Below are 12,419 nucleotides of genomic sequence, written 5' to 3'. Positions count from 1 at the left end.
GCCTAGGGAATGACCTGCTGGGTGGCACGGAAGTGGAAAGGGATCTTGGAGTTCTAGTGGACTCCAAGATGAATATGAGTCGGCAGTGTGATGAAGCCATCAGAAAAGGCAATGGCATTTTATCGTGCATCAGCAGATGCATGACGAATAGGTCCAAGGAGGTGATACTTCCCCTCTATTGGGCGCTGGTAAGACCGCAGTTGGAGTACTGCGTGCAATTCTGGGCGCCGCAATTCAAGAGGGATGCGGATAACCTGGAGAGGGTCCAGAGAAGGGCCACTCGTATGGTTAAGGGCCTGCAGACCAAGCCCTACGAGGAGAGACTAGAGAAACTGGACCTTTTCAGCCTCCGCAAGAGAAGGTTGAGAGGCGACCTTGTGGCTGCCTATAAGTTCATCACGGGGGCACAGAAGGGAATTGGTGAGGTTTTATTCACCAAGGCGCCCCCGGGGGTTACAAGAAGTAATGGCCACAAGCTAGCAGAGAGCAGATTTAGACTGGACATTAGGAAGAACTTCTTCACAGTTCGAGTGGCCAAGGTCTGGAACGGGCTCCCAAGGGAGGTGGTGCTCTCCCCTACCCTGGGGGTCTTCAAGAGGAGGTTAGATAAGCATCTAGCTGGGGTCATCTAGACATTTAGATGTCTAGACATCCAGACTGGATGATCTATTGAGGTCCCTTCCGACCCTAACATCTATGAATCTATGCAGATGGGAGTCTGGACCAGCCAAGGGATCATGAATTGGAGCCCCCGACTCCAGCTGCTCCTCAATGATTGGGAGCGCCAGTCTACCATTTCTTCCAGCTGAATGGCCTTATCAGAATCAAGGGCTCCCATGTACCCCTGCAGCTGGGACTGGCAGCTGATCATGGCTCCCAGCCTCAGGGTTGCATCAAGAACCTTGACTCAAGTGGGACCTCCAGGTGTTAGAATATGTTTTAGAATATATTATATCTGTACTATGGTATACCTATACTAAGCTGCCATTTTTAACTTTACTTCCATTTTGTAAAAAAAAAAAAAAAAAAGCAGTAAGAATATGTGTGAATGTGTGTGTTTTGGGTGTGTGATTGAAAGCTGGATAATTGCAGCAGGTATTAGACAGACTGGTACGAAATGTTTGGAGTGAGCAGAGATAACCTTCAGGATGAAGTGCAGGTGGCGGTCCAGGAATGTGGAGATGATATGAATAAGAAATGAAAAACAGACTGGAATGTAAAGACAACATGTAACCAGTTATAGAGTCCAAAAAATGAGTACATCTGAAAAACTGAGTGGTGATTGGTGGAGAAGTCTCTGGGCATCGACCAGCCTACCCACAAGTCAAGAGATTTGAAGCCGGCGCCTCTCTCGATTGACAATTGCCTTGAAGAAGCCTGCTACTGTCCACTCCAGCGTGATTCCAAGTGCCGTGGATAGGTGACTTAGTGTGGATGCTGTGAATGGTGTGTAGTATGTATGGTGTGAATGAGTCAGACTGATTTTTATATAAGCTGCTAAATTTGCCTCAGTTATCCATACACTATGCAGTGAACCTTGGCTTGCTGAACCTGTACATTGTTCATTTGTCCAACAAAGGCAGGAGTAGCAATCAGCACTCAGCCTTTGGGCTTCCATGCATGCTGGAGGTTGGGTGCCCAAATCAGCTTGGCCACGCGTTTAGTTAATGATGTGATAGGAACCAGCTGTACAGTTTTATTACACATTTTATCTGATTTTATGTAATAACTTTTGGACTACTCCTTGTTTTATGCAGCCATTAATTGCATTAACATGTGTCTGGGTAACTACTTAAGACCTGATCAACTGGTTAATCACAGCTTAAGTATAATGTGTGCTAGGGGGCTTTGACTTAAGTGCCTAAAATCTACCGAAGTCCCACTTTACATATGTAAGTGTTTTTCTGATCTGGCTAAAGTACCTCACAAATACTAAGTATTTTTTCTCCTCACAACATCCATGCAAAGGAAAGAAGCATTATCCTTGTGATAGAGACAGGGCACAGATAAACATTTTGCTCAATATTATGGAGGAACCTTGCGGCAGAACTGGGAATCAAATGCGAGTCTGCAGTTCAGTGCCTTATCCAGAATCTCATCTCAGCAAATAGCAAGGGGAACTCTAGTACTTTCAGGGCCTAGAAGTATGTTCTCCCCATTTTTGCCTTCATAAAAATGTGAAAAGCGCCTTGAGGCCTATAAGAAACTTCAGATAAAGGACAGGCTCCGCTTGATTCAGCTAAAGTGAATCCTACAGTGCACTTTTCAGTCCCTTTATGCCAACCTTCAGTTTGTTCCATTGATTGCTTGAAAGAAAATCTCCCAAGTTATTAAAGCTATGTCAGAAGTGAGGAACAAGCTTAAATGTTTTCAAGTTCTTAAAAAAAAAAAAAAAAAAAGATGCAATTTCATGAAAATTATTTTCAAATATAATTTGTTCATTCTCTCTCTCTCTCTCTCTCTCTCTCTCTCTCTCTCATCAACCCTTCTGTTCAACGATTCTTTCCTCCCCTCATTCTCTGCTCCCCACCCCCCTTTTTTTACCTTCTCTGGAGCAGGTTGAAATGGTTTAAAATGTCAATGACATTTTGCCTAGAAAAAAAATGATAGTTCAGTGTGCAGGAAATTCTAACAAAACATCCTTTTTAACATGAAAAGTTCAATAGAAAAAATGTCTTCTGATTCTCCTCCATCCTCCCTTACATATTTGTTCCGTTCTGTAAATAATGGCTGAAGGAAGCTCCATCAAACTCAAAGTATCTAAGAAGTTGCATGTAGAATATTGTAAAGAATAATTAGTGTGTATCTGTATGTGTATGTATATAATAAAGTCCATATTATTTATTTATAGATAAATTATAAATAATATTGACTATATTTTATATAGGGAACTCATACACACACGCGCGCGCGCACAAACTAATTACTCAAATTATTATATAAACTAATTATATATTTATGCAGAAGTCCATAACATACTTTTGTATCTAAGCTACGTATTTAATTACCCTTAGAAACAATAAACCATTTCTAAATGCATACCGTTTCCAAACAACTTTAAACCTCAATCTGAGTTTTCAAATTCGGAGTCAATATGCCTAGAATGCTGAAGTGTAGCAAAAAGAAGCAGGCGTTGTGAGTTTACATAACAGAGTCCAAGTTTGATTATTTTTCTTTCAAATTGTGTCCAAGTCAAATCATGATGATTTTGACTATTTTTTCTGTTGTTTATCATTAAAAGAATGCGTTCCAAGAAGCCTTCTAAATATTCCATTTAGATTTTTGTTTAAACATTTTAAATGAACAGATTTATGTATGATGAACTAGGAGGAGAGGGGAGAAGAAAAGAAAAAAAAAACCCCAAAGGAATGCTAGTTTTCAAACAAAATATACATACATTAAACCCACATTTTATTCTGCTAGACAAGCTGTGCTGGTGAGCTGCATGGACTTCATTGCGAAGTATTAAAGGGGTGTAATTAAGACCTACTTTATAAGAAATATGGAGAAATGATTTCTGCCTTTTTCTTTATGATACTGAGGGACCTTCATTATACTTGGTTACACTCTGTAAACTGGGAATATGTTCCTAAAGCATGAGATTATTCACATCAATGAAGTGCTAGAATTAGAATTTGGCTCGGGCATGTTAGTGTCCCAACTCTTTCCCACTGCAAATGTGAAAGTATACAATTGCTAAGGGATGAACGTCAATGGATGAGATGGGAAACAGATTTGGGTGGAAATTCTAAGCCGGTAGGGATTCCTGGACAGTGGTTTCAGGTCTAATTTATAATAGCTGAAATCGTCTCCTAGGGTTTCTTCCAAAACTGCAGTGACAGTTCTCATTTTGTCTTACATGAGCGAGTGAATTAAGGACATCTACATTTTAAGCAAAAAGCTCCAGAGCTTGATTTAAAGGACCAGTCCTTGTTGCTGAGCGTGGTAACTTGCCCCAGGGGATCATGCAGAGAGGACCCCAGGAAAAGTGCATTGAGTATTGGTTACACTGACACTGGTTTTTGGTCCTGGTCTTCTCTTCTCTTCTATTCTCTTCATTCTTTGCAGAATGGCTTCTAGGGAGGGAGAATGGCTATAAGCAGATAACACTGGTTTTGCACTGGATTCCCCTTCTCAGGAGAATCTATTATTGGTATAGAAGAGAAGTTTTAAGTCCCGTTATACAACTATAGCAAAGCAATGGACCAAGGGCCTGGCCCTGAAAGTGTTTCTTAATGAGCTCATTATTGTTAATGTATAACCATAAAATGAAATTTCAGACCCTAAGGAGTCAGCCTATGAAATAACATTACAGAGCAATGTTAGGGAAGTTTTCTAAATACCACCCATTTTCACCTTGATCAGAGAAGACCCTTTCTTGCAGTGGGAATGTGATTATGTGCCCCTACATGAATGGTGTATGGACTTGAAACCGCTGCTCACCACAGTTCCCTTCTCTTTGAGGCATGAACGAGCAACTTTGTTGTGAACTTGGCCATGAATCTGAACACCAACTTGAGATAAAATTTGAACTGCCAGGCATACCTCTTTATAAGCTCCTTATGGAAAAGGTCAGTGGCATTAAATAGGCAAAAACAATGCAGTTTAATTGAAAATGTATGAATTTCCCTAAAAAAAAAATCAAAATCTTGAGCAGGTAAGATCACCTGTAGAAGTGTTTGCATTCTAGGGAATTCTATACCCAAAATATACTTCTCTGTTAAATTCTCTATAATAGTTAAAAGAAAGAGAAAAAAGAACTATAGCAAGATAATTCTCTTCTATCAAATTCTATAAGACTTTTCCATAAACTGAAATATTTGCTCCTTGAAACCTTAAACTAGCTGTGGGCATCACACAGTGAAATTCTCTGAACTGTTTGTTAGGCAGGTGATCCAACCAGATCTTCATTAGAAAGCATCCCTCTCCTTGGAGTGGAGTAAAAGGTTACCAACCCCTGCTCTTGCCCAGTGACAAGGGTATGGGTGGGAGAGGGAGAGAAGCCTGGGTTCTGGCCCCTGTTCCCAATGCTATTTAGGGACTGTATCTAATAATACTTTAAACAAAATACATGAGCAGTCTCAGGAACATTTGAAGTTCAAGTCTGTTTGCCTGGAGGCCTTAGAATCATAAAATCATAGAAAGTGAGGGTTGGAAGGGACCTCAAGAGGTCATTTATTCCAACCCCCTGCTCAAAGCAGGACCGTCCCAGACTACATCATCCCAGCCAAGGCTTTGTCAAGCCAGGTCTTAAAAACCTCCAAGGATGGAGAGTCCACCACCTCTTTGGGTAACCTGTCCCAGTGCCTCGCCACCCTCCTAGTGAGAAAGTATTTCCTAATATCCAACCTAAACTTCCCTTGCTACAATTTGAGCCCATTGCTCCTTGATCTGTCGTCTGCCACCACTGAGAACAGTCCAGCTCCGTCCTCTTTGCAACCCCGCTTCAGGGAACTGAAGGCTGCTATTAAATCTCCCCTCAGTCTTCTCTTCTGCAGACTAAATAAGTCCAGTTCCCTCAGCCTGTCCTCACAAGTCATGTGCCCCAGCCCCCAAACCATTTTTGTTGCCCTCTGCCAGACTCTCTCCAATTTGTCCACATCCTTTCTGTCGTGCATCTCTGTATTATTTAACGTTTTCTTCAACTACCATAGTATCAAAAACCTGTCTTTCCATGAACTAATATGCCTTTATCATCCCAGTGCTTGAGTACCTTACGATTGCCATGCATACTATACATCATGCTGTAACATAGGGAAATACTTTTTTGTTTCCTGTTTCACAGATAAGCCAGGCATAGATGAGCCACGAAGAAATTAAGGCAGAGGTTTTCAAAGGGACCTAACCATTGTTGGGCATCAAAGTTGCAGACAAGTGACATATCAAAAGTCACATAAGAGATCTCTGACAGAGCTGTGATTTGAATTGGGATCTTTTGAATCTAGATCTGGTATCTGAGCACCCTGAAATCTGTGCTCCCATGGAGATTTCTAGAAAAGTGAAACCTTGGACGTATTCTTGCTTAATTTGTTCCAGACTCCACTGCGAATGCAGGGGAGCATGAATGGTCCTCTCAGATCAGATTCTAGTAGAAAACCTTCATTGGGGGTAAAGGAAAAGAAGGAATAATCCATAAAATAGCATTTCCTTAATTCATAAAATAGCGTTCCCTTACTCCCTTCCTCCTTTTGCCCTCACCTGATTTGCATTTCCCTCTCTCCTAGCAGAGGGGAGCATTTGAGCCCACATACATCAAACACGCTTTCAGTTCTTGGCGGAGTATTAGTCACCCTATTTTCCAAAATATTCAGCTATTTCTCTTTCCATTTATTTCCCAAAACTGTATTCACATAATGCCCAAGTAATAAAATCAGCAGAAATGACTAGATGAAATTTCATCTTTTGGCATGATCATTGAAAATGACATTATTATTCCCTTATCAAAAATATCCATCAACCTAATTACATCTCTTTTCCTCCCAAAGTTTTAAAATAGGATACCTAAGTATGATAGACATTCTAGAGTTATTATTTAATGACCATAAGGGAGATACGTTTTGATTCATTTTCTTCCATGTTAAAAATTTATGACAAACATAAAAACCTGTTATAGCCATTGGATCATTCATGATGGCCTTAATTTCATTTAAATTATATACAGATAAAACATTATGTACATTTTAAAGTACTATATTCTCCTAAGACCCTTTCAGAAGCAGTATTGCATTGGATAGGATTTTGAAGGCAGGAGCAGAACTGCATGGAAACAAAACTGAATTTTGAAATTTTCCTACTAAAAGAGAGGGCAGATTTTTCTTAATTTTTCTGAAAAAAAAATAGGATCTTTTGTCAGCCTATGGAAAAATATTTAGATCCCTTTTGTCAGCTCTGTAGGATAGCTCTAATGTTTTTGTCACCGCCCTGCTCCGTGTCTCTCTTCCCACTCCTCTCCCGGCAATTTTGTTCTGCTTATCTATTGTGAGTGTTTTGAGAGTAGAGACTGCACATATGTAGAGTTATTACATCTGACTGTATATATGCAGAGTTATTAGCACAATGGGTAGGAACCTCTATAATAAAAAAATAAATATCTGGTATCTACAGAAAGTTACTCACACTGAAGGGAAAAAATGAATTTGAACTTGGAGTAGACCCTCATTTAGTTTAAATCCTCACTGCTCCCCTGAGCTTAACAGTGCTACACCAGCTGAGGATTTTGCCAGAGAAGTCCAGCTGTAATATCTCAGAGCTGCACTTGCAATACCATCTCTATCATAAAGAAGTATTAATAAACTACATCTAGATTGTTTGGTTTTTTTCATTAAAAACAATGGGAATTTCCTGGCCGTTATGATCTGAGATTTGTCTAGGATAAGAAACAGGCTTGAAAATAGCAGGGGGTGGGGATAGTAGTGACAGTATTTATGCATAGAATAGGACTTTATTCAAAATATATGCGGTACCTTTGTCCGCGCCTCCATTCCATTTGCAAAGTTCAAAGATGTTTTAAATCATTATAGTTATCTTCTGGTTATATGCCGGAGAATCGTGGGACTAAGTACTCACCTGTATAAAGAATTTATTTTGAAGTGGAGTGTGGCCAAAAGGATTTACTTTTTTATATGAGAAGAGAGTTGAGGAATCCCTTTAATAAAATGTCCAGTTGCCAAAAGGGAGTGAAAATTTGAGTTCCTTGAAAATAATGAAACAAACGGGAATGAACCCCACTTGGATTTATACAGAGGAAGTCTTTTTTTAGACTAAGTTGATTGCTTGAGTTAATAGGGTTCTCAAATTAGGCCCAGGCTTGCAAAGAGTCACGCATGGGTCATATAGAGCGTCTTGCGAGATTGCAGTCTTAGATGCATGACATCCATGCTGTGTCTGAGCCTCACGGGATGTAAATTAACGTAACTCAGGCAGCTTTGATGGATCTCTGCCAGTTTTTGTCAGCTGTATATCTGGTCCAATTCTCTATGCAATCTTTCCTTCAAAAATGATTCAAGGAGGAGATGGGGAACATATTTTATGTGTATCCATTAAGGGTGTGAAGCTTCAGGGCAAAATAAACTATTTAGAGTGTACAAAGGGGCAGAGCTGAGGGTAATGGGATTTTAATTACAAGGGACATTTTAAAATGAGTATTTGGCTTATGAGACCCATTAGGATGAGACGTAGCTTTCTCAGGAGAGTGTGTACATATTGTGGATGGTGAAGTCTCGTTCTTGCTTTGGCCATTTAAAACGGAGCTAAGCAAAACAAGAAAGTCGGCTGTAATAAACAGTTCTGCACCGTCAGGGAAACGGCCTTGAAGACCTAGCTGAGATGTGCTTTTCCATCTCCAAAATTTAGGATTTTGTGATTCTCCTTCCCTATTTGAAATCACATAGCTGCAAATATGCCTCAAATTTCTGAAGAATAATCTATATAATATGTCCTAGAGCTCCCTCCCTCTTCTGTGAGAGATGAGTTAATTAAGATGTGGATGATCTATGATATGTTATAGGAGTACATTATCACACCTAAAGAGTTCTGCTGACTTCTGTTGTTTTAAGAGTAATGCAAAAGCCTCCCCGCTCACTTGATTCACTCACACTTCTGCGAGAGAATATTTTGCAGATTACAGGACTCTTTTTATGGGGGTTTGGGATTTTGTTGTTGTTGTTGTTCTTGGTCTTTCGATCATTATGTCACGAGATTCCATAGGGAATGCTATATCTTTAATAGCTAGATGTTTTCTTGAAGACAGATGAGAGGGATAGGGGGATAGCTGCCTATGACTCATGAAGGATTTTCTAAATATATTATGGCTGAACTGTACTGTGAGGATGATTTTTTGTTTTGTTTTATGTCGAGGCATTAATTGCCTTGAATTACCTGAAATAACCATGGCAACAGGGAACTTGTATAACTTACAAGTTTAAAAAAAAAAAACAGCAGGATTGAGAAGTTAGTTATATTTTTCTCTATCAGTATATATAATGCAAGTACATAGTTTGTTTTGCTGCTGTCAGTATTCATTAAGGCAATAAAAAATGCCTCCGTTATTGCTGTCCAGAAGAGACATTAATGATGTGGTCTTCAGCGCAATTGGTACATTGACTAATGCGGCTCTAAACGCATTCTGGTTATAATTGGGGCTGAGTAGTCTTTTGCTTACATCTCTGTAAACTGGGAAGGACTCCAGGGGAGTCGTTTGAACTTGCTGTGCATAAAACTGGTGTGAGTGAGGTACAAATCCGTTCCTTCATAATTTCTATTTTAAACCTGGGGCATCTTTTGAGGGACTGCTCAGTAATGTTTTGTTACCCCTTCTTCAGCTTCCAAACTACATCTCTTTGCATTTACCTTCCATCGCATTTCCATTTCCAAATACAGAATAAATAGTATATCCACCTATATGAATATGTAGACATCAGCAGACAAGGTTCCTTGAGTGAATCTGATATCTTTTATTAGACCAACCCAAATAGTTGGAAAATAATTATTAAGCAAGCTTCCGGGTTCAAAAACCCAGTACTTGGTGTCCTTTTTAAAACCTGACCATTGATTGACTAATTCTCTGTCTGTTTTTGCATGGTAGCTAGCATTAATGTTGCTATATCAAGGACAAGGAAATGTAAGTATACAGAAGGTAAATGAGTTGTCTAATGTTGGTAAAAAGGGTCCCCTGAGTTATAAATCTGGCTCAGTTCCCAATCAGTGCTAGATCATGTAGACTGAAAGAAAACAAGAATTTTAAAAATGTGTCAAGATCTATAAAGTGAAGTTTCCTTCCATAGTTTTGTGCAGCTCATCCCTACATTAACTGCCATAAAACTATATAGTATTTTTTTATCAGGCATTTTAGAAAAGAGATCAGTACCATCCTCAGTTCATCAAACAGTCTATCTGCAATAATCTTGCAGAAGGTAAAATCCTGAACGACAGCTGCATGGCTTCATCGCAGGCAGATCTTGTCTTCCCAACCTCATCTCCTTCTATGACCAGGTAACTCGCCACCTGGACATGAGACAGTAGGTTGACATTGTATACCTTTACTTCCAAAAGGCCTTTCATCTAGTATCCTACAATTTCCTTGCAAGAAAATTGAACGATTGTGGACCTAACTCTGAGACAGTCAGGTGGGTGAGAAACTGGATGCAGGATAGGACCCAGAGAGTCATAGTGAACAGATCTGTGTCATCCTGGCGAGAAGTGCGCAGCAGTGTCCCACAGGGGTCAGTGCTCAGTCCAGTACTTTGCAACCTCTTTATTAACAATTTGGATGCAGGGGTGAAGTCGCAGATGACACCAAGTTATGGGGAAGCGTGGTCACGCTTGAAGATAGGCTAGTTACAGGCAGACCTAGACAAGCTAGCAAGTTGGGCGGATCGAAACCTGATGAAGTTCAACGTCAAGAAATGTGAAGTGCTCCACCTCGGGATGAGCAACCCCCAACACACCTACAGGCTTGGTGGCACCAAACTGACTGGCACCATGAATGAAAGGGACCTGGGGGTAATAATAGACCACAGTATGAATATGAGCCGGCAGTGTGATGCTGTAGCCAGCAGGGAAAATAATACTCTGGCTTACATCAATCAGTGCATCTCCAGCAAAACCAAGGAGGTGACTCTTCCCCTCTACTCAGCACTGGTGAGACTGCAGTTGGAGTACTGCATCCAGTTCTGGGCACCACAGTTTAACAAGGACGTGGACAAGCTTGAGAGAGTCCAGAGAAGAGCTACCTGTGTATGATCAGAGACTTGCACAACAAGCCATACGAGGAAAGGCTGAGGGATCTGGGACTCTTCAGCCTGAAGAAAAGAAGGCTGAGAGGGAACCTGGTAGCACCTTACAGCTACACTAGGGGAGTACAGCAAGGGCTTGGTGAGCAACCGTTCACCAGGGCACCCAAGGGGAAAACCAGGATTAACGGCCACAAACTCCTGGAAGATCATTGCAGGCTCAACATTAGGAAAATCTTCTTCACAGTCAGGGTGTCCAGACTGTGGAATAAGCTCCCTCCAGAGGTGGTGCAATCACCTACCCTGGAAATCTTCAAGACGAGACTGGACGGTCATCTTGCTGGGATCACCTGACCCCCCAGTTGTCTTTCCTGCCTGGTGCAGAGGGCTGGACCCGATGATCTTCCGAGGTCTGTTCCAGCCTTACAATCTATGAATCTATGAACCATTATCACACAGTTATAACTAGGGAAACTGAGGCATAGGGCTGTGATATGACTTACTCAGTTCATCCCACAGGCCAATGACATGGCTAGGACTATCACCCAAGTGTCCTATCAAATATACCATTGTTCTGAATATATCATGTAAAGTATCAATTCAAATTAAAACAAGAAGAGATTTGCAATCTTGTCCATAAACACTTAAAACTAGAAGTGATCTTTTAAATTTTTTTTTCAATTTTTGAATTAAATACATTCTTACTTTACTTCCCTCCCAAAACATTTGTGTAACCATTTCCAATTACTGATGGGTGTTTAGGAAAGAAACATGGATTTAATTGTATAACAATGAGAGAGAGAGAGATCCAGATGCTGCAAGTGGTCACTTCTGCTCAGTTTAATGGAACTATTCTGATTCCTGCCAGATGAAGAAATAAACTGCTTTTTATTTGGATCAATTAATGTGACACTAAGTCAAGGCCTCTGGATGGTTCGCAGGAATGTAATTTATTAGGAAATTTGTAAAGGTGCATGAAAAATAAATTCATATATATATTTATACAAAACTATATTTAAATAATGGTTAGATTGCAAAGTCAAGCACTCAGAAAGTTAGGAAATGTCAAAATTACTCCTGCCAATATACTCCTAATTTGGTTTTCTTGTGCATATGCATGATATTTTATTATTTGATCACTTACCAGGGATTTTTTTAGTTGGATTTTTTTCCCCTTTTTTTCTCTACAGGAACCCTGACTGTCTTGAAGCAAATGTACAAGCTGTACTGAGTACTCCAGTACTGCTGTAACTAGGATCTGGATCGTCAAGTTTCAGTCTATTGGTTACTGGTTTGCTGCACAAAAAGACTGTAGCTGTGTTGCACCCAATCTCATTCACCAGATAGGATGGAGAGGGCTCTGTTCAAAAATCATCATGGGCCCTTGTGCTTTATTTTACTGCCTAATTATCAAACCCCTCTCTGAAGACAGAATTATTAACTGCTAATCATGTCTTGTGGACTTTTCTGTGGTGTTCATCATTTAGAGTATATGAGAATTTCAAGAATCGGTTTATATTATACATCAGAGGCATAAAACCTCAGGGGTTTTATTATGCCTCTGTCCTACATGAGGACCTGCAACAAGGAGCGATTAAAGTCAAAGCCTTCCACCAATGTTTGCTCTCCAACTGAGATCCAAGAGATACAGATGTATGCGTTTTTGGTCTTGGCGGGTTTTTTTAAGAG

At 40.2% G+C, this 12,419-nt stretch overlaps 1 long non-coding RNA gene across 1 annotated transcript in view; it reads left to right on the top strand.

The window, feature by feature from the left end:
- The window catches only part of LOC102386141, an 85,188-nt gene extending 73,044 nt beyond the window's left edge, over positions 1-12,144 (top strand). Inside the window, exon 3 of the long non-coding RNA XR_322947.3 lies at positions 11,921-12,144. This is a non-coding gene — a long non-coding RNA (uncharacterized LOC102386141). The remainder of the gene's footprint in view (positions 1-11,920) is intronic.
- Positions 12,145-12,419: the final 275 nt, after the last annotated feature.

Source organism: Alligator sinensis, unplaced genomic scaffold (assembly GCF_000455745.1).
Source record: "Alligator sinensis unplaced genomic scaffold, ASM45574v1 scaffold268_1, whole genome shotgun sequence".
In the NCBI taxonomy this organism is placed as follows: Eukaryota; Metazoa; Chordata; order Crocodylia; family Alligatoridae; genus Alligator; species Alligator sinensis.
Note: the sequence above shows the minus strand (reverse complement) of the source record. Positions and strands in the feature narration are given on the sequence as shown.